This window comes from Canis lupus, chromosome 8 (assembly GCF_048164855.1).
Source record: "Canis lupus baileyi chromosome 8, mCanLup2.hap1, whole genome shotgun sequence".
NCBI lineage: Eukaryota > Metazoa > Chordata > Mammalia > Carnivora > Canidae > Canis > Canis lupus.
This window is the reverse complement of record NC_132845.1, coordinates 19,197,377-19,223,730: the sequence shown is the minus strand read 5'-3', so window position 1 is coordinate 19,223,730 and position 26,354 is coordinate 19,197,377. Positions and strand designations below refer to the sequence as shown.

The 26,354-nt window shown below is 41.4% G+C and overlaps 1 long non-coding RNA gene across 2 annotated transcripts; it reads left to right on the top strand.

Moving 5' to 3' along the window:
• Positions 1-729: 729 nt before the first annotated feature.
• On the top strand, positions 730-20,736 carry LOC140637932 (uncharacterized). Of its 2 annotated transcripts, XR_012035035.1 has the most exons (4): positions 730-1,243; positions 6,046-6,253; positions 8,122-8,278; positions 18,950-20,736. It is a non-coding gene; the product is annotated as an uncharacterized lncRNA (long non-coding RNA). The 2 variants fall into 2 exon arrangements; XR_012035037.1 differs by lacking the exon at positions 8,122-8,278 and having other exon boundaries at positions 741-1,243.
• Positions 20,737-26,354: the final 5,618 nt, after the last annotated feature.

Here is a 26,354-nt window from a genome sequence, read left to right as displayed (position 1 = left end):
AAGAGCACAACACCTAGCACTTAGAAGAAATTTAATAAATTGTAGCTCTTTATATCAGGTTGTACATATATATAGAGACACACACACACACACACTCATCCACAAATATGTGTATGTATCTGTGTACATATTTTTTTCTTTTTTAAGGCTATAACATCCCTGCTATTTAAGGGTTCTCAGGCAATATAATAATTAGTATTCAAATGTTACAGGAAAATAGAAGGGAAAAAGCAAAATTCTCCCAAGGCCAGCTACCATGAATATTTGTGGAAAATTTGTCCACACTTTTCTCTTCCTATACACATGCGTACATGCATGTGCACACACATTTATATACGTGGCCTCATACTGCTTATGCATTTTGCAATCTGCCTCTTGAATTCAAGAACATATCCTGATGCCTGCAAGGAAGATATTAGTATTTCATTTCAGGGAGAGTTGAAAAATTCAAGGCTCAGAGAACTGGTACACTGTCCCAAGGTCAGTCATTTTGCTACTAAGGGAGCAGAGCTAAAACCTGAAACTTCATTTATCTAATCCAAACCCATGCTCTTCCCACACAAAGAAGAAACATACAGTTATGCCTCATAATTGCAAATTTCCCTTAAGAAAAATTCAATTGTACACAAATTTACTTCTATAAACCTTTTTAGCGACTTGGTTCCAGTAGACATGAATGGCAAGCCAGTCCTGTTGGGAGTAATTTTAAAAAGAGAGAGCTGGGGTTTGGGAATAGAAGGGGAGGTAAAGCAGATGGCAAAGAAAAAGGAGGAGATTTTGCACTGCAGCCTTGGGAAAGATAAGGGGAGATGAAGGGAAATCAGTCCAGCCTTAGAAGTGTACCTCTCTCTGAGGAGGGAGGAGGAAGGCCGGGCAGCAGCAGCCGAGCCTGGGAAAGAAGTGAGCATGTGCAGACATAAACCCTCTAGTCCCAGGGCCATCCTGGTAGGAAAGAGGGCTGAACACCTCCTCAGCAGAGCACCTTGAGGCTCTTCAATCCCTTTCTATTTCCCCAGCCGAGTTCCTCTGACTCCATTGCACAGACAGGAGGGGACGTCAGAAGAGAGCTCCCAGCCACAAAGTGAGAAAGGCGTGGAACACTTGGGTGGAGGATGGGAAGGACGCATACATTTGCTCACAGGCGCACACACATTACCTTTAACGAAGCAAGACAAATCGACAACCGTCCTAGTGAAATGGTGGCGAAGAAAGATCCTGCAAAGTTGCAGTCAAGCTAAATATGGTAAAGGGAAATGCATGTGCCATGAGTTGTTACTAATTTCGGGGGAGATCATTAATTGAGTCTATTTAGTATTTATTTTGATGCTTTCAGTTTCTTAATATAAAAACATCTATAAGAGCTTTTATATGGATATTTCTGATCTTTATCTTCATAATTCTATTAAGGTCTTCAGTTCCTCAAAAGTGAATTCCCTCACCACAGAAGCTTTCCAAATCTGAAGCCCCACGGCTAAGGCGGTTCTCCTAAGCAGGAAAATATTTGTCCACACTACTCATTTGGAATTCAAAATAAGCGCATGAGTGTTTTGAAATTTACTTTTGTACTAACCAAACAATGAAGAAAATGTAAATGAACTTGTATTATAAATAAGCCTGGAGAAGGCACAAATCTGTTCCATCAAAGGCAGTCAATACATATTTATTGAATGAACCTTGTTGCTTAAACTATATTATCCTTAGAGTCTTTGGCAATGACTACTGCTAATTTCAAATGAGCTTCTGCTGTATATTAGAATGAGATGGATCATTCTCATGATCTCTAACTGGTGACTGCCCCCCCCCCATTAGTTTGCAGAGCTGGCTTCATAGGTGGGCAATCCTGTGCAGCTGCACTGCACTTGGTCTACTTCACTACTGTTACTGTACTGAAATTCCTAATGATTTTATCTTAGGTCTTGTGTTTTGTAAGCCCAGTCCAGTGACACTACAAAGCAGGAGCGTGAGTAGAGGTGCGATACCCTTCCACGAACCAAGGTGGTTCTCCCTTCCATGTCACTCCCAAGCAATGCCCCATGAGCACAGAATTCCAGTGGACACATGATGTGTGAGAGTTCAGTGAGATTCAAAGTGAGTAAGTGTGTTAAATCCATAGACCAAGTTGAACCAGAACTTGTTTCAAATGCAGAAAGAAGGCAACGGCATTTTAAGAGCACCCATGACCAACAAACTCTATCATATCCTTTCTTACTTCCCTGAATTAGCCAAATACTTGTGCTGAAAGTGGTGGCATAGAAGGAAAGGGAAGGCTGGCAACCCATAATTCCCTTTCTTTCAATCTTTTCTTACTCACCAGTAAGCCAAAGGTAGAAAATATGAGTAGAATGTACTCACATCACGAAGTGAAAAAAAAAGTGAATTTTGTGCAGGGTTCCCACTGTTCCAATATGAGCAAAATACATATGCATGTCTGAGCTACAAAACACAAATTGAGTAATTTAGTTATTCTGCAAATATGTTAAGTGGTCTTATGTTTGTCTTTAAAATGGGCACTGCACAATATAATGAATAGTAAAATTCATATTCTTTTAATTTTTAATTTTTTCTTTACGTAGAATGACATTAAATAGCAAGTGAAAAAGGACCATGACAACAAACTGAGACAGATTGCACAAAAAAGAAAAAAGGCTTTATGTTTTAGTATCTTTAACGGTGTTTTTTATCCTGCATCTTGAACTGAGCCCCACAGCTTATGTAACCAACTCTTTCTATATTTATCTGACAGTAAAAACATTGTCTTATTACTTCTCACTGGCTCACTGTTCCATTCATTTGACCAGTATTTAGCATTCACTATGTATGAGGAATGTGCCAGGGGTGGGACCATGGTAATGAACAAAATAGGAGGTTCTCTACTCCATTGGACTTCAGTCTATTTTTCTTGCTGTGAATATCTCTGTGCTTTATGCTTTAGTGTTCTCTAATTCAGATGACATTTTTCCTGCTGGGTCTAAATTAGTGAAGTTTAGTTTCCTGTTAATTGCAGTGAGGAAGCTTTCTTATTAATATGTCTGAACTTCTGTGTGAGCAATTTTATCAACTCAGGGTGACTCAGCGGCCACACAGAGTATGGGATCTGGGATGTGAATCCAGTGAGACAGAACAGGCTGGGAGTCCAGGTGCCTGGGTTTCAACATAATCTACCTTTAGGTAGATGTGTGCCTTATTTGCAACCTGTTCTGATGTCTCCATCTGAGAAGTGAGAATGTGCTGGTCCCACACTTATTGAGTGTACAGTGACATTGTAACCATTAAGGAGCTGCCTTCTTAGTGGGAAGAGTCCCTGTGTGCTTTCCCAGGGTCCACATTGGCTGTGTCTCACAAAGATGCCGAGAGGCGATGTGGCATCCAAAGGGAGAGCAGTGTGGCTTCCTGACCTTAAGATGTGGGGAGTGGTGCAGGAAGGCAGAGAAGCCTGGAGAGGGAAGGTATGCAGCACCACTGGGGAAATGGCTCTCTGGGGCCAGGCTCTGGCCATTTTTCCACAGCTCAGGGCTTCCCTGGAGAGGATGCAGGCTGGTCCTAACAGTAGTGCCAGCAGCCACCTCTCCAGTCTAAACTGTACTACGTGTGTGCAAAGTCCGATCACATACAGTGATAACTAGGGTTATCCAAGGCCTGTCTGGTCACTGGTCACAGTCCTCCCAAGCTTGGCCTCCCAAGCTTTCCTTTATGTAGGTAGCACTCAGGAAGGGATGAATATGCCACTTGGGGGAGGGCTGTAAATGCAGGGCACTCATCCTCACTCACAGGGAGAATGGGGCTGCAGGAAATAGCGCTCTACTTTGAAATGAGAAGCCAAAGTTCAGGGGTACGGACATAGATTTCCCCCTAATTAGCCTGTGTGTCCTCAGCAAGTCACTGAACTTTCTAGGCCTTGGCTTCCCCATCCCTTACATGAGAATTGAATAGCAGATTGCATCTATCAGCTAAATCTCAAACAGGATGTTTTGCTTTATCTTTTGTCTACCATCTTCTCCAGTCCATTCTTTCGAAAACCATACCCCGGCTCAGAGGTTACAGACCTCATCTCCTTTGTCCTTGATCCCCATTGCCTGGTGTGCTCATGGCACACAGTAGGTTACTCGAGAAATGTCTCCTGGATGAGTGCTTCTTTAAGTGATCTCTGTGAATGAATGTTGCTTCCTATTATCTGTTCCCAGAGAAAAGAGGCAGAAATCTATGGTAACATAATAAGAGGGGGAAAGCATTCTAATAGTTGATGACACAGAATACATTAAAGCAATGCTCAGTCACCATACATTAAGTCTTTTTAATGTAGCTTTTAAACAGCTTTTCTTATTAGCCAAATGAAATACAGTAATCCTTTAACTCTCCTGTGTCAGATTATCAGCTATTTCAAGTAAGTGTTAACATTTCTGTCACTGGCAAAAGTGAATTATGTTTTCCTTCCCAAGCTTGCATCAACATGCCCAACAAGCGGGCTGCACACGCCTCTCTAATGGGACAGTGTGAGGTGCCACTGCTTGGTGATTATGAAGTAGCTCGACATCAGGGGGAGGGGGTACGTCAGCCCCACCCGGCAGCCCAAGCAGGGCCAGGCAGCCTTTGCAAGGAGTGAATGAATGAATTGGGATGTCATCCTGGGTGAATAACGGGGCTCTTCAAACCTCTCTGGCTTTGTTCTGTAAATAGCCTGCACAGAAAATTCTAGATGCTGTTATCTCTTGTGTATTTCTGTGTCAGCGACTCTAACAATACAGGGGAGACCGGTTACTTTATGAGCAAACTCCCGATCTTTAGAAATGTGGAAAATATCCCTCCACCAGGAAAATTTACTTGGGTGACACAAGAGTTCTCATTTTGCAAACCAATTGATCACGGTATATCAGAGAGAGATTAAATTAAGAGAAAAACCGCAATATAAATTCAAATTTCTTAGCAGGTGTTAAATACAAGACAACAAGCTTCAAATGGAATTGTTTATACTAAGCCCTACATCTCTAAATCGAGACTTAATTACAGTTTCGGCTCTACCAGAAATGGAATCTTAAACCAGCAGATCAGGAATCGCCTGATCAGCATTACTTCTGTAAGCTGCTTGATAGGCCCCTGCCATCACCTGGGGGGAAAGCAACCTTGCAAAACCCAACCTGCTTTTTTGCCTGGTACACCTTGCTCCTGCTCCCTTCTCCTGAGAAAAGTCTTTGATTTTGTACAGCTCCTCGGAGCTCCTTCCTGTCTGCTAGACGGATGCCATCTGATCTATGATCTATGAACCATTGTAGAGAGCCAGTAAGATCTTTAGAATTTACTTTGTTGAACTTTTTTTTTTTCTTTGTTTTTTAAACATGGGTAAATGTGATCTGGCCCTGGAGCACGTTTCTTGTCTCTCCTCCCACTGAGTCACCCTGGCCCACCTCCCCTAGCCCACCCAGGGAGCTGCAATACACCTGGTCCTTTGCTTCTCATCCTTCTGTTTGGAGAGACCTCCCCCATCTCATCTACCCGGAGGGCTCCCACTTGTCCCCAGAAGCAGCTGAAATGCAACCTCTTCTGTCCTCCCTAGCACTTGGTACTTACCTCTACTAGCACTTCCAAACCTCAATCTATTTGTGTATAATCTTGGGTCCTCCATCAGCTACTGGACTTCTTCAGCTCAGAATTCATACATTATGTTTTAAATTCCAAGTCCTCTGGCATATATTGGAAACCCAATAAAAGTTTGTAGAATCAATTATAACAAGACTAGTCATAGTACCTCCATTATTTACACCTCAACATTGGAAAGTGGGTATCACTACTTTGATTTTAAAAATAGGATACAGGAGAAGAGATTTCAAATAACTTGCCACAGTAATTACCTTGTCATAAAACACCTTCAATTCAAAACCAAACTAAGCATCTGTGACTCCCAAGTCTAAGCTCCTTCCCTGTACAATGCTCTGTCTTCTAACGCTAAGATTTTCTAACAGCTACGTCACTGTAGAAAGTCTTTTCACATGCAAATTCTCACTGAATCCTAGCAACCACATTCTGAAAAGCTGTCTTACCTTCATTTTATAGGGAAACTAAAGCTCAGAGAAGGAACTTTCCTAAAGTCCACAGGAGTATCACATCTACACTCAGGTCCCCTGACTTCCAAATCTGGATTATTACAAAGAAATCCCAGGATGGAATTGTGAAGGGATGTGTCTGCAGCCGGTGAGGAAGCCCAGGCACACAGAATCCTGCAGACCTCCCCAGCCCCTCCGCATCCACAGAGAGCACTCAGGTGAGTGATGAAGCCCCAGTCCCTGCCACACTGAATGGAGACTGCATGGCAGGGCCATTTTCTACCTCTCTCCTGGCCCAGGGCTCCTTCTAGCCTTCCAGGGCACTTCCAGCTCAGCAGATGTCGACATGCACCCCTGCCTCCTCATCGTCCAACTAATTAGTGATGTGGCTCTTTCTACAGCCAAAATAATCAAGCTTAAAGCCAAAAACCTTAGCTTTGTTTCTCTTCCTTCCTCCCTCCTTTTCCTTCCCTCCTCCTTCTCCCTTCTTTCCTCCTTCCTTCCTTTCCTCCCTCCCTCCTTCCCTCCCTCCAACCCTATAGAATGTACTGCTATGTGCCTGGCACTGCTATGTGTTCTCAGGACTCAGAGTTCCCTGCCTCCCTGGAATAGCATAATCCAAAGACTATATGGCCCTATTCTCAGATAAGACATTGAAACTTCTCCCCAGCCCTGAGGATTCTTTCTCACAGCAGCAGGGGTGTGTGTTTCTTCTGCAAAATATTACTTACTGAATGGGTCAGAACTGATACAGGAGCCCAGAAACTAATGTCAATGGTTCTAGAATCCTGAGTTTGGCCCTCCATAATGATGACGAAGAGCAGGAAGGAAACTGAAGCAGGTGATACACAAACGCCACCTCAGATCCACACAGAGATGGCCCTGAGCAGTGGCTGTGCAGGTGAAACTACGTGAAGCCATAAATCCCTGGTTTGCTTTTACTATGGCCCTAAAAATTCTCCAGGTTATAGGCTCAGTTCATACCACTTACTTAAATAATTCAAGTAATTTTATCCTTCATTCATTGAACTAAAGTCTTCTCTAGACTCTACCCTGAATTGGACCTATCCCTTCCCTAGGTTGAATCTAAAGAGTCCCTGTGTTTCTCCACCCTTAATTTCTGTTTATGTACTTATAAAAGCTTTGTTGTGACTATGATTCGCTACCACTCCGTGTATCTGGGTCAGGCAAGCTCCATCTTGGATAACAGCTCTGCCCTTGACTCACCTCAAATGTGTGGTCCCAATGCTGTAATGCACTCCTGTCTCCTCCTCAGTGCCTTTCTGTTACACCCACTACCTTCCAAGAATTCACAAAGTTAGCATCTCATATTCCTATGAAGTAAATGAATGTATTTCCCTCCTCCAACCAAAGGAACTTACCACTGATCAACCTTAAAGAACACTACTAGTCAATACTATTAGTATTTTTAATACTATTAGTATTACTAATAAAATCATCATTTATGATATCCTCACTATGGGCCAGGCTTTGCAGTAAGTACCTTATGTATATTATCTACTCAGAATAATCCTGGTTGGTAGGCATTATTTTTATTATTTGTATTCCATAAATGAGCCTCAGTAGGGTTGAGTAACTTATCCAAAGTTATGCCAGTTATAATTATGACTGTCTTCACATCTAAGTCCTTGCAGCTCACAGCACATGCTGTTTGCTGCTTCCTTCTAGCTTAACCTCCAATTTACTATCCTGGAGCACTGGATAGTAGTCAAAATACAATGCTTATTAGTAGCAAGCATCAGTCATTAGCTCCAATTTTATGGAAGTTGCCACCTTCCAGATTCTAAGTCTTTATAACTTTGCAGCATACCTTCCTAAGAAAGGGAAAGATCAGTGTTCAGAATTTTTGCTCTAATCAAGTAAAACCATGCTTGTGTTTTTCAAAACTTAAAAGAAAAATCATTATCTGTATTAGATGAAAAAAATCCAGCTGCATTGAAGGTGCATTTTGCCTTAGAAAGAGAGGGATACCACAGAAAGAGAGAAGATGTGGATCCATTTCCCCACTCACCACCAAGAAGTCCTGTGATCTTGATCTTTCTGACCTCAATTTCCTCTCGTTTAGGAAAGGGAAATGATCACCCATCTTCCAGAATACTCTTGAGGGCTGAGTAAGACCATGCTTGGGAAGGCACTGGGCACAGGCCTGGAGTGTAGCAGATGCTCATATTGGTCGTGTCCAAATCTGAACTTCCTGAATTCCCTGGGATATATGCGTACAGGTGAGATCTGAAATCAGATCCTCCTCTCTTTACACAACCTGTATATAGCCTCTTGAGGTAACAGAACTTCACATTCATCGGGCTTTTTTCATCACCGTGTACGTGTGCATCGCAGGGTGTGTGGTGAAGAAATTCTCTTTCCCATCCTTATCCTTTGGGTCATCTCCTTCCATTAACCTCCATTTGAAAATACTGGAAGCTAAATGTGAATGGAAAATACAAAGTTCGCCAAACTAGAAGTCGGGTCAGTGTTTGGGAACCAAAATCTTGCTTTATTGATACCTACAGAAAATTCCTGGGATATTCACAGCAGTTCTCCAGTGCTTGCTACATCACACAAATGCCTGTGACCCTCTGACCTTTTGATCAATTGCTCGTCTATCATCTAACATCTTCTGCTAAGCGAAGAGCAGGGTATCCCTAAGAGTAGTTATTAATTATTAAGATGTATTAATAATACATTGCATTACCCTTTCACTGGAGTGCTGGCTTTTGGATATAGTCAAGTTTTATAAATTGTTGTCAGTTTGAATAGAGTGATTTGAATAGGCATGGCATTTCTCAATAAATCATTGCAATCTGGATCAGTTTATCCCATCAGTTTATCATATAGCCTCTGGTCAACTGCCTAGGGAAGAGAAATGCCCATGGTGGAGATGTGGTATTTTTGTTTATTCTAATTCTATTCTATATTTGTTTCTGGAAACAGCACCCATATCTTGCTGGCAGAGCTACCTGAGCTCAGCCTAAGTGGATCAATTAAGTAAGCTGATTCTTCTTGGGGGGAGGGGGCATGTGATCAAGGCCTAGCTAATCAGAGTGTGGCCTCCCCACCCCCTTCAGGTATGGGCATGTGACCCAATTTGAGCCGATCAAAACTACTGACCCCAAGACTTTTCCTCCTGGGATCCTGCCCTCATCTGAATGTGTGGGGTGGGGGTTTGGGAGTAAGAGGGATAATATTAGGTGGAACACAGTTTATGTGGATCCAGGTTAGCAGGGTCAGCAGGGAGGCACATTTGCCTTATTAGGAACAAGGCCCTTGGTCCTTAAACACATGAAGAATTATTTCTGTAAAGATCTTTGTTCCATTTATGAAGGATGTTAATTTGTACTAGGCACTGTGCTAAGCCCTTCGTATGATCATCTCACTCAATTCTCACAATAACTCCAGGAGGTAAACTGTAATATTATCCACATTTTGCACATTGAGCAACTTGCCCAAAGTCATACAGATAAGAAGTGGGTCAGGATTTGAACTTTGTTATGTCCTCCTCTAGCTCCCAGCTCCTACCTTCCACAAATTGGTTATTCATCAATCTGATGGACAATTTACAAAGGATTCCTAAATTTCCCATGATGCAGATTTATTAAATCAAGTTTATGTTAGATAAGAAGGGAAAAAATAAGTTGCATTTTTCTCCTGATAATTGAAATATTTTGATTGTTGTGCTTTCACAATAGGTGTTGTGAAGAGAAAGATATACAGATTAAGGCCTGTACTCTTTCTACCACAATGCTTCCATGCTTATGTGGGACGTAAGCTGTGAAGACTACTACATCGTCAAAGGAAAACTAGTGTTATGGTTGCACTTTCCTTCATTGATTAAGAACAAAACAAAACAACAACAACGAAAACAAAACCCTTCAGAATTAGAAAGGTCATTAGAAATTACATTGAGATGTGCCTTTGAATTTAGAGAAATAGAATTGTAAAAAAAAAAAGTAATGGATAATGTCTCATGACATGAGTGGACCTATAAAATATGCATTTCTCTTCTCTCCATCCTGCCTCAACTCATTTGGTATTTCAGTTTGTATAATAGTTAAAACTCCTGGCAGAACAGAGGCAGTAATTGCAAACAGCTGTAAAGTATTACTCATCTTGCTGATCAAAATGACTTCCTGCTAAATAAACCATGAAAAAAGCTTTTCCTCCCACAGAGAAGTGAAGTGTAAATGATATATAGACTCCACCATGAAGAGATCAACAGATTGCATTTTCCTATAACTATGGTTTTATATAGCTACAGTCACTTTCAAAAATGGCTTAGAAACTCAGCTGTGTTCAGGAAAAAGAAATTGGGTAATAGTATTAGCATGGCAGTAAGAATCCTGAGAAGCACTCGAAGCTTCCAAACCTTTAGGAAAGCTGGCTTGCTTCTTTTAGGCTTTCTAACTTGATGAAAGCAACGTGCAACGTGGTTCTACATATGCTTATTTTGGACAAAGACATCCCACTTTGTCTATCTTTTCCTTCTGAGACATTGCATCTAAGGAAAATTAGCTAGACGTCCATGTCTTGGTCTTCTTATCATGGTTTTGAGGAACCATGGCGATAGCATTGGTGATGTTGTTACTACTATAAGAGCCTCCCAAGCAGTGTGAAAACTGCATGTGATGTGAAAACAGTCTGGTGTTGGAGTCACCGAGCTGACCTCTGATGTCACTCCAGCTGTTGGCCCAAACTACACTGCATGCTCTTTGTGGTTCTCTCAAATGAGGGGATTTGCTAGGCTCTAGTCACTCAATTATAAGCTAAAACTGTCTCCTCCACGCTCAGACATATCTGTCCCCCACCTATCTTCTTTGCCCAAATCAACACTCATATAAAATTGCTTCTAAACCTGTTTCCAGTTGGACTCTTCAAACCTACCCAGGTCTGCGCTCTTAAACACATCTCACACCCATCCTCACTGATTCAACTCCATCCTGAGAGTGTTTGCTCTACACTCTGTTCTCCGCAGTTGTTAGCTCCACCCCATTTGACTCAGTACTCTAGCCTCAGGCCTTTCTATACTATGACCTATTGGGGGCACTGAATTTTTATTCAGCCTTGATACTTTTTTGGGCAATTTGTGAAGTGGTTTGCATATGGAATGTTTTACCATTGTGCTGCCTCAGAGTTAGGAAACCCAACATAATACCATTCATGCCCAAATCTGCTCCTCCTTTCAAATGCACTGTCTGACATGACACCACTGTCTCCCCAGTAGCATAGGGAGAAGATGGGCACAATAACCGTATAGGTGTTGAATAAGTATTTGTTGAATAAGTGAATAATGCATTTTCAAACAGTACCCCCTTGCAACTGGGCTGACCATTACACAGGTGTAAGTTTCAATCTCTAAAAAGAGAGTGACTAAGATTTTATCCCCAGATTGTAAACATCCCTCAAGGCAGACTCAGGATATTTATTACAGAATTACTGAACTCGTGGACTCGGCATATATAATATTGGGAATATCGGATGCCTTGTGTGTAAGACTTCAGCCAGCAGGAATGTGACACCTCATCAACTCTGAAGGGCTGCGGATAATAATGCAATGGATAATACTGTCTCTATTTTACTGATAAGAAACTGGAGCTCCAAGAACTTCAGGCCATACTGTAGGCTGTGGCAGAGCTGGAACTGAAACCCAGCTGTGTTCGTGGGGCTTCAAGCTCGGTGTCCGTTCTCCTGGAAACAATGGCTCAGCTCAGAGATGACTTCTGTCAAGCCCAGAACTAGGGTGACAGAGAACCACAGCAATGCCAATGCCTCCACAACAAGAAGTAGAAGAGGCCAAATGTCACCATTTGCTCAAAGCCTCTAGGGAGTTGTAAGAGAACAAACACTCCTGTTGCCCTGAAGACTTCTGTCTCCTGAGTGTCTGAGTTCTTCCCCATGCAGAACAATGCTCTAACACAAGTGTCCCATGACCTAATTCAGTTCTGACACCATCTACCTGGAGTTCCAGTCAGACCCTGCAGGTTAAGGGCTCACTCCCACAAGACGGCCTCACTTCAGATGCTGTTTGCAAGTCCCAGGTTGCCACCTGTGCCTCTGAGCAACTGGCTGTAGACCAAGGTTTCCAACATCAGCGATTAAAGGGATACCCATGGACAGCTCCACAGCCTTTCCCAGATGGTTAAGAAAATTAGGACAAAAGAACATGAAGAAAAAGAAAGAAGGGGCTGCCCACAGAGCTCTTCATAACTTCTTCCTTCTGACTATTCTTTGCTACTTCTTTTGAAAGGTTTTAAAGATGAAATTTCCTGTTTTGAAACTGCTTTTTTTTTCTTTTGGACTTCCTTCCAAATAATAAGTTTTGACAGAGAATAAAGCATTTTCTCTTTCCCAAGCACCTGCACACCGATCCTGCAGAGAGTAGACAGTGATGGACACTTTTGTTTTAAGCCTCTGTCCTATGTGTATTTTACAGACCTTTAAAAGCCTTACTGACCTACCTAGTCTTTTTATTTTGACCAACTTCATATTCAAAAGGATGGAAAGTGGCTTGTAATAAATTCAGAGATATCAGATATTCTATTAACATGGAAAAAAGACACATGTAGTAAAGAGAGCCAGTAACTCAGAAACTACTACTACTACTACTACTACTACTACTACTACTCAGCTACTTTTCTATTTGCTCCATACTCTAGAGAAATTCTTATATATGTTTACAAAGGGATGTGACTACACCCTGGAGAAATGTTTACACATGTGTACAAAAGAACATGTAAAAAGATCTTCATAATGCCATTGTTTGGGGGAAAATCAGAAATACCTAAATGTTGCTTATTGAGAAAAAAATAAAATATGGTAAATTCATATGAAGGATTACTACATGGCATCTGAAAGGAATGAACTAGATAAATAGGCATCAATGTGAGTAGGTCTCAAAAATATTACATGCAAAAAGCATAACTATGTACAGCATATCCTTTATATGAGAGTTTAAACCACACAAAAATACATTATAAATGCATACACTTGTGCGCAAAAGAATAGACAATAAACTCCAAAATACACAACAAATTCGTCTTAGTGTTTGGTCCTGGGGGACACTGAAGGAGGGTGGGCCTGAGGTGCTGAGAGGGGATAATGCTTTGTTTCTTTAAAAGGAATTACCCAAAACAAAGACCATAAAATACTTACAGGTGTTAATTGTGAGAATTGAGGATATAGGTGCTTATACTCTTCTCTGCATGTTTATTTTGTAAAGGAAAAGCAGAGATACATTTGTCAAAATCTAAAGATGTGATCAGTTGAGAAGAAGGAAACCTCCTTCTGAGCATCTGTGCCTCCCAGCAGCCAAACAATGGATGGAGGAAATGCAAGGGGTTAAACAGCTCCCAGTGCCCACCATGTCACCAGAGGGACAGACTTTCCCATGTGGGGAAACATTTGCCACAAGGATCTTAAATGACATATGTACCAGGTCTTTGCCAGCAACACTACGTAAAGTGCAAAGGTGTTCTCCTTGTGCTATAGGTATCTTGAATTAGCTCTCAGCATGTAAGCTGGACACACTGTAAAATTCTAATTCTGTACAGACAATTCAACCTAAGGGGTTAGAGTGATGTCATACAAACAGGTGGCTTTTTTCTGCTCTGGCTTAATATCAATCTGGAAGAATCTGGAGGAGCAAATGCCTCATATATCCTCAGTTCTCAGCCACTTGCCTTCACATGTAGATGGCAGTGCATGTGGGACAGCCTCCCAAAGGAAAACTCCGAATTACACACAGTTCCCACACCAGAAAGCACATCCTAATTAGTCCCAGCGAGTGAGGATAGTCTCAGAAAGTCAATCACACGCACATACGTAGTTGTACGGGTATAAATCATTCACAAGCAATAATTCAAATGTTAGTAATATTAAACTATTTGTGACATTCCTTTCCTCTGATTGTGACAAAAAAAAATTTTTTTTGATGCCATGGTTGAAACACCTGTCTTCAGACCAAGCTCTTCACTGTCTGTTGCTATCAGCAAGCTTTTGAGGGGGGCTTCATGTAGGCAATCCTAGAGCATGGGTAGGGCAAAAGGTTGCTATCACCCTCCCTTCCTCTGTCAAAGGAGGAAAAACATGCCTGAGAAAAGACACCACAGCTGCCATGCCCAGCTATGAGGCTGGCCTTGCTCCCATGCTCGGGAGGTGGTTTTAAGATGGTGATGGTCAAGGAGAAAGAATGCCCAGCTAGTGGTGAAGAGAGCTGGCCCCAGCTGCAGCCCACCTCTGACTTTCTGGATAATTCCAGACCAGTCACCCTAGTGACCACTGTGTCCAACCTTTTTTTAAGATTTTTTTAAAATTTATTGATTCTAGAGAGAGAGAGCCCTCAAGCAGAGAGAGTGGCAGGCAGAGGGAGAGGGGAAGCAGACCCTTGCTAAGCAGGAGCCCAACGCGGAGCTCTATCTCAGGACCCTGGGATCATGACCTGAACCAAAGGCAGACACTTAACTGACTGAGCCACCCAGACACCCTGTGTCCTTCTTTGTAAACTGTGAGGATCAAACCAGACAGCAGCCTCCAGAGTTCCTCCTAGCTCTCCTGCCCCACATGCCAGGAAACCTGGGATGGACCCCAATTTGTGGGTCCCAGTGCAAAATGAAAACGGGAGGCTCCTTGTTCCAAAGTCATTAAGAATTTTGAGGCACGACAGCCCTTGCAGGACCCTTCTGTTGTCAGGGTGCTCTGTGACTACACTGGTCCCAAGTCCACGAGGCCAGCCCAGGGGGCAGCTTCCCATCATGGAACTGATCTGTTGCTCAGGGAAAAGAGATGAAGCTGGCGGCAGCCTGAGACAAGACGGAGGGCAAGAAATAGGAGCCCCACATGCTGTGCTGTGAAGGAGAGGACAGGCCTGCAGAGGGGCTCAGCACAACGACGCTCCTCTCTGGGGTCCCCCTCTGCAGTTCTTGGCCCTGGAAGAACTGGCCCAGATTTCAGATCCTCCTAAACCTTGCCCTGAAACCCAGGCAAAGTCCCAGAGTGTCAGGCTGCACAAAAGCTTGTTTGGGGAAAGGCAGAAGGCAACCCTGCTGGAGAGGGTCCAGAAGCCCGGAGGTGCCTGTGGCTCCCCACTGGGGACCCCACGGCCACTAGGGGTCAGCATGACAGATCTCCACTCAGGCCCCATCTGCCACCAAGAGCGCTCCCATCACAAGCATCCGCCTGGGTAACTTTGCCATACGTGGCCGGATGTTGTCAGCAGCCTAGTCAAACCCACACTCAGTGTTTTCTCCTAATGAGGCCTTTGGTGTCAGATGACATCGAGGAACGAGCGTGGTGAAGAAATACCTCTGGTGAACCACTTTCCAATTATGGAGAATGCAGCTTTCAGATCACTTCCATTACAAGGCTTCAGGAGATGAGGGTGGCTTTGAGGGAGGGGGGTACAGGGCTGAAAGCTGGAGGACCACTGTGTGGCACAGTAAGTCATTTGTCCTGCCGTGTTTCTGTGTCCCCACTGAAAAATGGCAATCAAACACCTGAGATGCCATGGCCATTAACAGTGAGATAATGGATAAAACAGACATTTAAAAAGAAAACCAATATATAACCTGGGTTTCTTAAGACACCAGAAGTTTCATGGAGACAATAGAGTAGGTCATGATGAATACTGATAATAATCTTTGGAGTTTGCCACCAAGGGAGAAACTGCTAAAATTCCAAACCTCCCCTCCCCAACAAGTCCCTTGTGAGGTTCTACCTTAATCTGTAGAATCTAGAAAGGGAAATGCACACAAATTAGCCAAGTCACATCAAAATTTGGAGAAGAAAAAAAAAAGAAAAGAGGTTTAAGAGATTTACCCCACCAATGTCTTAGTAATTTTCGTGCTCATTATCAGTAAGCTGTGTTTTTCTTGTGAAAGAACTACTTGGGCGTGCAGTGACTTGAGATAATTAAGAATGCATTTACATTTTATGGAGCCACTAATGCCCTCAGCATTCAAGGATTTTGCATTAGTTGCTCATGGTACTTTCCCCCAATCAGTGAATATTAAAATATTTAACCTGTGGTCCAACAGCAACCTCTGAAGACACTAGGACTTGATTCAGCAATGTTAAGTCAAAAGGGGGTTTGTCAACAGAGAGAAATCATAGCTACCCTCCAAATACCACTTCCATGAGAGGTCTTTTTCTTTTCTTTTTTTTTCTTTTCTTTTTTTTCTCACAGTTTTAATTGCTTGAAGGATCTCATTAAAATTTCCCAGTTAGGACTGGAATTGGAAGGGCCACAGAGTTATTTAGGAAAAGATGGTTTTCAACACACTTTCCAAATGACAACCCAAAGAAAAGGAGATTGAAAACGGCTCTCTGAAAAATGAGGATAAGACAGTGGGAATTTGACCAGCTGATTTGCCAAAGTGCCTCGTAATTCTGACCTTTATATAATGTCAAAGCTTAGAATATGTGATTGCTCAGTTTCCTGGTCCTCCGAAGTCACCTGGAGAACAGAGACTCAGACTCCCTTTAGCGTCATGGAGTTGCACCCAGAGCTCACCTGGAAAGAGAAGAGTCCTGCCACAGGTAGCTCCTAAATGTTGTGTCTTCCAATGGCAGCAGATGGATCCCCCTTTGCAAATCTAGCCAGCCATCCTGCAAACTGACATATGACCTGGGGAATGAGATGGGCTGAATTGTAAGCATGTGTTGCATTACTATCCCCTCTTATTTGGGCAAGTGCACATAAATAATTGAGCAAAATAAATTGCAGCCCAAAGCAGTCCACACATCAGGCAGTCAAAACCATCTGGGACTAGATCTGTGAAGAAGGGAGTATAAAAACAGGGTATTTAGGAGTCTGATCTGTCTGAGGTTCTAATTTTCAAAGTCAGAAGAGACGAGTCCCCTAGGAGACTGGACCCTGCTTAGAAAGACATCTGAACTAGGCAATAAAATAATATGAAAATACCAAAAAATAAAAATAAGGAAGAGAAATAGATATGTAACTTCATCACGGGACTCCTGTGGTATCTCGCAACACCATGCTTCATGAACCCCAAAGAAAGCAAAAAATCCAGCTAGTGTTATAAATCCCGGTCAGCTGAATTATTTCACATGTTGCAGCCTGACTTAAGTTATTCATCGCAGAGGCTAGCAGCTCCCCGATGCATCCTTCCATGTCACTGGACAGGGTAAAAATAATAAATTGGCCATTGTGAGACACTCTGAGTTTCGTGGGGTTGAGCAGAGCATATTTTATATTCTTCTCTTGGAACTGCCTCTTGTTGGTAGTAAATGGTTGCTAGCGCTGCTGTTTCTCAATAGACAAGTCCAAGAAGTAAAGATAATTCAATTTTCATTCACTCTTAGGTCTCCTGCTACCCATGTTCTTCCTTGACACTGACAAGGCTGTACCTGTCTTCCCAGCCTGAGGCCTGAAGTAGCACTTGTATGTTTGCCCCTTGCCAGAAAATTCCATGAGCCACTCTGAAGAGTCTCTTACCCAGTGCATCTAGTGAGCACAAACTGTCTAGTGGTCTTTTTAGTTGGTTCTTCGTCCTTAGCTCATTTCCTCCCAAGAACAAAGATATTAAGGTGTTGATTCAGCAGCAGTTTCATTTGTCTTGAAAAACAATCTAGTTTGGTTTCAATCTCTAAAGGTTTCCATTACAATGGGAAATATAACAATGGTCACCCCCACTGTTAGATCACTACTCTCAGACCATCAGACTGTCAGGGTGGCAAGCGCAATTCCTATAACCTCTTTGGAAGAGCAAGAGAACAAGGATCACTAAGATGTCCCTACCTTTTTGAACCAATAACAACATCTATTCATTCTTCTAGAAATATTCAACAGTAAAAAGCATGTGGGGTACAGATGCATGTTTCTTCCCATGGAAACAATAAAATGAAATTGATTAAACAAATTTTGGTATAGCTGGCTATGTAGAAACATGAAACAATGTGCCCCCTATGATGTTAAAAGGTAAAAGCTTAGCGAATATATTCTGTGACTGTACCTGTGAGTGAAAACATAGATCTATGTAGGGACAAAGATGATAAATGTGCAAAAAATGGGTGTTAGGGCAATGGGATTATGCATAGTTTTCCTGCATTCAAACTTGTCCTCAATATGGCTTTTATATTCCTCCTCCCTAAAAAATATCTTAAAGATACCCAATATGCCTCTACTGATGTTTGACATTTCTCCTGAAACTGGGTCTGGATGACATAATCTGCTCCAATTTTTGGAATAAGGTGGGTGAGGAAAGCTACCTTTTTCATTGTCTTTAAATGGTGAGGCATTTAATTGCACGGTTGGCTTCTTTGTTGTGAAGGTATTGCATTCAAGCATTTTCACAATCCTTCACGTGATTTACAGAAGCTGAGAGGTGTGCTTTGGTATTTCCATGGTCTTACTCCTCCACCATCATGGGATTCTTAAGTAAGTAAGTTTTTTAAAGAGACGTCATTCTCCCTTTTCAAAGGTAGATTGCAGAGGCAAGAGCTGGGGCTGTGGCAAACTGCCAGTCAAGAATTCAAGCCACAACATACTACAAACCATTCAGATAAGATTCCACCTATCAAGGGCTGTCATTGGACAACATAAAATGTAAACCACATGCCCCAAAATAGCAAATATTGTGGGTGGCCGTGGCACCGGTAGTCAGAAAGATGAATAAATGCAATTAAGAAACTAGGCAAAGAAGTAAACATGCCATGTAGCTTACAAAAGGCCAGCCACATTGTGTTTATTTTAATATTGTTTAACAGTAACACCTAATAAAGAGAGCATCATGATTGTGTGAACTAAATTTTCAGTCATAATGAATGCTACAAACTTAACCTCCCAAGTTTAAATAGGCTACAACGTCTTGGGAAAAATGCAAGAAAAATTATTTGATAAAGGTGACGGTTTTTCACACCTGAAAATAATGTTTTTCTTCCAGCCTATCTTGATCAACAGTCGGCAGCAACACATTGCAGATATAATCTCAAGACCTTGTGGCATGTACTTGTCACTACATGCATAACTTACTATGGACAGAGGATCACGGAGATTTTGAACATAATTTCCCACACGACAGGAGATTAAATAGACCACATTGGAAGAAGGCAAGAAGAAGCTAGGTCTCTGGAGTACCAAAAAGTAAACTTCAGCCAGTTCTGGAAGCATATAAACAGCAGGAAATATACTTGCCGATGGGCTACTTTCTCAAGAGTTCCTGCTTTCTAGAACTCTGGGGAAAGAATGAGTTAGTGGGTAAGAATGTAAGAGGAAAAAGGACCTTCCCTGGAAAGATTTGGAGTGGAAGAAAATCCGTGTCTCCTCATTTATGTATGACTTTCTCCTCTCCCTTTGTGATGCCCCTTTCTTGAAGAATCCGCTCCCCCAGGTTCACTCCATCAGAACCTACTCCTGAGACTGCATTCCTGGCACCTATAGTGAGGTGTTAAGTCAATGCCCTACCTTTCAGTATGTATGTAAATATCAAGCTTTCTTTCTATGTTTTTTTTTTTTTTCCAGTGAAGAATTACTGGCTATCAACAAATAAATAAGAGAAGGCATTAGGGTCCAAAAGCACTTTTTAGGTCTCCCAGAAACCATTCTACCCAGCATCCTACAGTACCATCTTGGACCTGCTGTGCCTAGTTTCCTTACTTGTGAAAACAAAAGAACAGTAGAACCTAACTCACGTGACTCTTGCAAAGATGATAGGAGTTCACCCTTAGAAAGCCTGACACGTTGTAAGTGCTTGGTATGTATTTATTATTATTACCATTATTAGTATATGACATAAAAGCCTTTCTGAAACAAATAAATCACATGAAATCATCAACAGTCATCATCATGAATGAAAGCATGTATGGAGCTGGTTTACGATGCGGTGTGGCATCGTGGTTAAGAACACAGGTTTTCAAAGTCGACCACCTGTGCCCAAAACCTGGTGTTGCCACATGGCCTTATATGACATGGGCCTCAGATTTCTAAGCTGAAAAGGGGGAAACAATGTCTATTACACAGAATTGCTGTGAAGATTAAACCACCTAAGAACTGTAAGACACTGAACAGTGCCTGATATAAAATAAACACCCAATAAATGAGAGCGGGGGGAAAAAGAGTGCTCTTCAACCGAGATTTATCTTCAGAAATTGTTTTGTTCAGAAACTGACAGACTGTTTGGAAATATTACTGTTGGAGCTGGAAGGCTACAAATAACCCCTGAGATGTGAGCCAGTGAAGAAATAGGTATCAGAGTCATCCGGTCATAGCTGTGGGAGTCGAATGGACTTCCCAACACCACAACCTTGAATGAGGCACACTCGCCCTACAGTCCTTGGCCAAGCAGTACTGCAGGCCACCTCAAAGATGGGAATGAAAACCAAAACTGGCTGAGTTTCACCAGCTCCACTACTTCTTCCAAACACAGTCTTCAGATAAGTCTCTTCTCTTCCCAAGGGGAAGGAAGACTGGGTGAATTTGTGGTATAAGGCTGGAAACTTTTCTTCCTTATTTTTTCTTCATGAAGTGAGGAGTAGAAATGCCGTGCCCTCTATGGGCACTTGCAGATTATAAAAGCTTCCCCCAACATTTGGCCTTAACTAATACATTCATATGTTTCTAGAGCCACATGGTCTATATGGAGAAACTAAGTGAGGCTGCCCTCCAGAGTACACTGATAAACATCACTGCTAAGTATAAATATTTTATTTTTTTGTGACAGTTTGTCTTCAAGACGACCAGCTACAATTCCTCCTCTCTCCCATATATGCCATTCCTCCATCTAGAGTTGGAGCTTTTTCCTCCACCCTACTGAATCTGGGCTAGCGTGTGACTGCTTTGATGGGTAGGATACATCAGAAGCAGTGCTGCTTGGACTCCCAGGCTAGGGTGTAAGATACCTTGCAACTTCTGCCTGGTTCTCTGGGAATGCTTGTTCTGGAAGAAGCCAGCTTTCATGAAAGTAAGAATCAAATTGCCCTGAAACCTCTGGGCTATGAGGAAATCCAAGGTAGCCATGTGGAGAGGGAGATGCCCAGCCAGCCCCTAGATGTTCCAATCATCCCACCTGACACGTGGGAATGAAGAATCCATCTATTCAGCCAGTTCTTTTTTTTTTTATTTTTATTTTTTTTTATTTTTTATTCAGCCAGTTCTTCAGATGATCCATCCCCAGCTATAAACATTAGGGAAATTTCAAGTGAAAACCACCCAGCCAAGCCCATTCAACTCACAGAACTATGGGAGATCATGAGTAGTATTTGGTGATTTCAAGAAACTAAGTTTTAGGGTGTTCGTCATACAGCAATTGATCACCAAATACTCCCTTTAACAGACTATACCAAATTTCTCACTGAACCTGTTTTTTGTTTGTTTATTTATTTTATTTATTTATTTATTTTTTTGGATCTCACTCAAATGGCACTTGAACAACCGAGACTAATTTTTTATTTATTCAGGAGACTTTAACATTAAAGATAGGCAATGCTTGGCATTTGTTGGTGTTATCTGAACAAAATAGCAAAATTTTCCTCTGCAATCTTCACAAAAGATTGGTCCTTAATCCTCAATTAAAATCCTTTAGAAAAATAAATGAAATTGGGTTCCTTCTACAAGGCTAAATGTCACATCTCTAATGCAAATAATAGATTTGAGAACAAAGAAAACGAATATTTACCATATTTACCATGAAACTAATTTTCTATCATTTGATGCCAATTAAGATTATAATTGCTTCCTCAGTATCACCAGATCATTCACAGTTTCAGGAAGTAGGAGTATGTTTGGTTACATTTATCTAACTTGTGTAAACTCTGTGATTTGTTATTTCGGAAGAAAATGGAATTTGAAACCAGAAACATTTTTGATACAATTTTCTATAGATGTAGACTTTAAAATCAGGTAAGTTAGTTAAGCTAGCCATACAAATGAGTCTCTACGCACAAGCTTGATGTTCACAAGAGGTTGGAAAGATAACCAAAAATATAACCAGGTAGTAATTTATTCACTTTTCCTTGCTTCTGAAAACCCCTTTATAGGTTTAATGGATTTTTTTTGTGAAATGCATTCTCTTAATAAATGGCTATGATGTGGATTTATATAGAGAAGGACGAAAAAAAAAAAAAGGACATCACATGTTTTCCTGCTAGGGTCATTTTTCTAAAGTTTGAAGATATTCTGTCTACAAGTTCTGTACTTATTTCCCTGGCCTAGGAAAACAAGGTACCCGGGACTTGCAATCTTTCAACCTCTTTGCTCAGGGTTAGCCTCTTTATGTCTCTGAGCTTCTGTTTACCCTCTTAGGCAAAAAAAAAAAAAAAAAAAGGGAAGGAAAGAAGAAAGGAAGGAAGGGAGGGGGGAGGGAGAGAGAGAGATAGAGAGAGAGAGAGAGGGAAAGGAAGAAAAACAGAAAAGAAAAAAAGGATGTGGGATTTAGGAATTAGGCACATGAACTCATGCATGTAAAATTGACCAACTTAAACTCTGACTTTAATAGGAAATGATACATATATAAGAACACACAAAGAGAAGAACTCTTCAATTCCCAAAAGCCTAGACCACTTGGTTTAGCACTTCAAATACCACTGGAAGCAGCTTATGTTAACTCTTTCAGACAACAAGTAAATTGTCGTATTGGTATAACTTCTACTGGAGAATCTTGCCAGGATCAGATCTGTCTTCAGAGCTCTGTGTTCAGAGCTGAGATCTCAACCTATCTCTCTTCCAGAATGCATTTCCTTTGTTTTAAACAGTTCTGTCCTCAGTCTCATTCCAGACCATCTCAACTCACTATCCAACCAAACACAGAAGGTAGAGCTGCCCTGTCTTAATCACAGCAGCAGATAAAGTGACTAGGACAAGTGTATGAGAGCTTCCTCACCTTTGGACCTTTTATTATAAATGGAAAATGTGTGCTTTAAAATTTTTATTTATTTACCTATCTATCTATTTTTGCGTTCACTCTGAGCATGTTATTGAGTTTTGAGATAAACGATATTGAGCACTGATGGAGCAACTGACATATCAGACTTTGGTGAGGATCCATGAGTCACTGTCATTGGTCCTGAAGGACTGTAGTTGATTGGTTTTCCTAGCTCTGAAACATTCAGGACTGCTGTCAGACCTCTCCCAAGAATTCAGAATCATAGGAAGATTAGGTGATGAGGCAGGGAGACAGGAAGCATATAGAGGAGGAAGTGTAGACTGGAATGTCGAAGAGGTCATCCCTAAGAGATTGATCTCCAAAGATATCAAAAGAAAGGTTTTTCTTTTGACGTATGTTTAAATTATCACTGTTACCAAAAATAGTACCTAATCATAGCCTGAGAGAATTGAATTTGAATTTTAAAAATCAGTATTCTGAGCAAGTCTAAATCCAACAAATATTGACATGAACGTGTAAGTTCCTACAGGAAAGTAAACATGACCCAAGCCAGGTAGACATGATATGGATGGTGGGAGCAGCCCAAAGTGATCATAGTTTTCTTTGCTTTTATTCTCTACATTGATGGAAAATTGGTGATTTTTTTTAGTCCAATAACGAAATCAATAGAACTGTTACTTAAATCTCACAATTTAAATGGCCAATTTATATTCTTCAGAAAATACAATCATATTTTCATACAGTTATATTTTTTTCGTTATGGAAAGTTGCAAGGGGACATATCTCAACCTTTCTCCAGTGCTCTGTGAATGTTGTTGTCTCTAATGATTTTTCTCTAATTTCTCTGAAGAGCCCTTATAACATCTAGGCTTTATCTTATATTGACTTTGAGCAAATGGAATTCAGAAGGCAAAACAAAATATAGAGTCATCAGAAATTAGAAATCTTATAAAAGCCTGTGGTGGATAATTAAAATGGAAGCTATTTTGACTGTCACTGAAAATAACAGTTGAGTCCCACACTGACATGGGTAGTACGAAAAGCCCTTGGCGATTGTGGATTTAACATTCATGGCTTTGAGTGTTCTTAAATGATCCTGAAAGCCCATAACACGTAGTAATTTGTAACTTTGCTGGGGCATGAATCTGAACTGCCCACACTGGAAAGCAGGCGTGAGTCATTGAACTAGATATCATGACTTTATCATCTACTTGTTTTCTTCTAAGAGTTTTATGGTTTGGAAGGTTTGCAAAGGTCTCAGGGACTTCTTTACCAACATTTTCATATCTAAGGTAATGTTTAAAAAAAAATAGTAAAGGGGTAAAGGGGACAAATACATAGACACTGTTGAAGTAATAGAATTCCAGTATATAACACCAAAATGTTGTGAAATCTCAATGAATACTTATTTTATTGATGTCTTAGTAACTGGAATAATGTATGTTAAGCATCTGACACATGGTGGAGTGTTCTTTACGTGTCCCTTTCTTTGCTTCATGTGTGTCACTGAAACATTTATATAGTAGCTTCTACTTATGGAGAACTTTTAAATTAGATAAAGGAAAAAAAATATCAGAGGCTATCAGTGTTGTGGGTTTTTTTTTTTTTCCAGGATCTGAACAATGTTTAGTACAAAATCTGCTTAAGCTAAGGAGTCTCTGTTATAAAGCCCACACTTCAGTTAGCAGTCTATATTTATGTGCAGCGACAGAGGCATTGTTTATACATTCTCTTAATCTGCAGCCTCACAGTGTGACAGGATTAGGAATCTGGGCCCATATGCAGATGTTAGGGTGTGTGGCAAAATTGAGACACTTCAATAAATTTGCTTTTGAAGATTAGAAATGGGGGCTTGATACACCCATTTGGCTTTTCTCGGTGTCTGAACACAGAACCTCAGTAATCCTTCTGATGGAAATCTCATTAACGTGTGTTTCAGATCACATTATATTTATACACGTATCATGTCTGCTTAAAAATCACATAAGGCTTGTTTTTCATTAAGATGGTCTTTTTTAAATGAGTGAATATTTCAACAGATGACACCAAAATAACTTCTCTCGGATTCGGTGATTTACATATTTTACAGATATTCAAATGAAAGATGATCCAAAATGCAGCCATCATTGTTCCAAAGCTCAGAAAGCTGAGTGTCATTTGATGCATTCTTGGAACAGATTGTTATAATGAGAGGAACCTAAGATTTTATCTTTCTGTTTAAATATTTTGTGGGGGGAGAGAGTATATGTCATAACATCTTCCCCCCCATCTGGGTTTCTCAAGTACTGCACTCTCATAGGAGTGACAAACAACAGAAATCAACCAATTGTTTGGTCATCAAAAACATGAATATGGTAATTCACGCCAACAGGAATACTGAGCTACCTTCCCTTCAATCAAAATAATGAGAAAGCAGCTATAGATTTGCATGAGAATAGAAATTTAGAGGGGCATTACAGTTTTCCAATTGTGATCTGCTCTTCCACCACGACCTGCCCCCCCCCCTTAACTGCCCTAAGGTTTGCAAACTGCTTCAGCAACCATCAGCCAAGAAATGTACATGTCATCTGCAAATCACAGATCTTGACTCGAGTGATTGCACAGGGAGAAGTGCTGAAGGGTTCATAGTGGCCAGGACAAGACTTAAAAGTGATGCGAAATAGGGAGCAAAGAGGGCTGCAATTGCCTTGGAGCCTCAAACAGACTGAGCTTCAATGCCATAGAAAAAATCACCAGCTTCTCCATCATTTCTTTAAAGGTCAAAATTTTTGTAGGTGGACTGGGAGAGCAGCGGATTGCAGATGCGTTTAACAGCAGGATATTTTCCGCTGCCATGACCAGTTAAGGAAGATTTTCAAAAACACATCTGCTGGTAAACAGTTTGGCCCTACTCTGGGTCATCTGCCTTTTCTGGTCTCCCTGCTGCATGGATTCTTACCTGGGTAGAGTCCCAAACCTCACATCAGTCAAAGCTAGGCTTTCAGTACAGTCCATTACGTTTTTTAGAGAGGTACCTCAGTGGCTTTCAGGGAGGTTTTATGATGTGGGGCTGCCTCTTCCCAAATGCATGAAGCACACACATGAGGCATACAGGCACAGAGCATGGACTCGCACCATTTCCTCTTCATGCTGCTGCTCGGCAGACGGGCACCAGTGCCTGCCCCTCACTGCCAACCATCCGGTGTGAGCCAACCAAACTCAGTCGCTCTATCCATGGAGTTCCTCAAAAGAACCTGAGGTGGCCGGCTGTTTGGGTGTCACTTAGCAAGGTCACCCAATGCTCTACCATGTTACACTCAACTGTTGGCTACTATCAACAAAGAAGCCATTTGGCCAACTCAGATTGAGTGGTGGGAAATCTTTCATCTCTGCTTATATTCGCACCCTGGTCTCCTGGGGTACATTTCAACAATGATAAAGGCCCAGGAGCTCCTTCGACTAATGACAACCATCTCACAAGTTCCCAGTG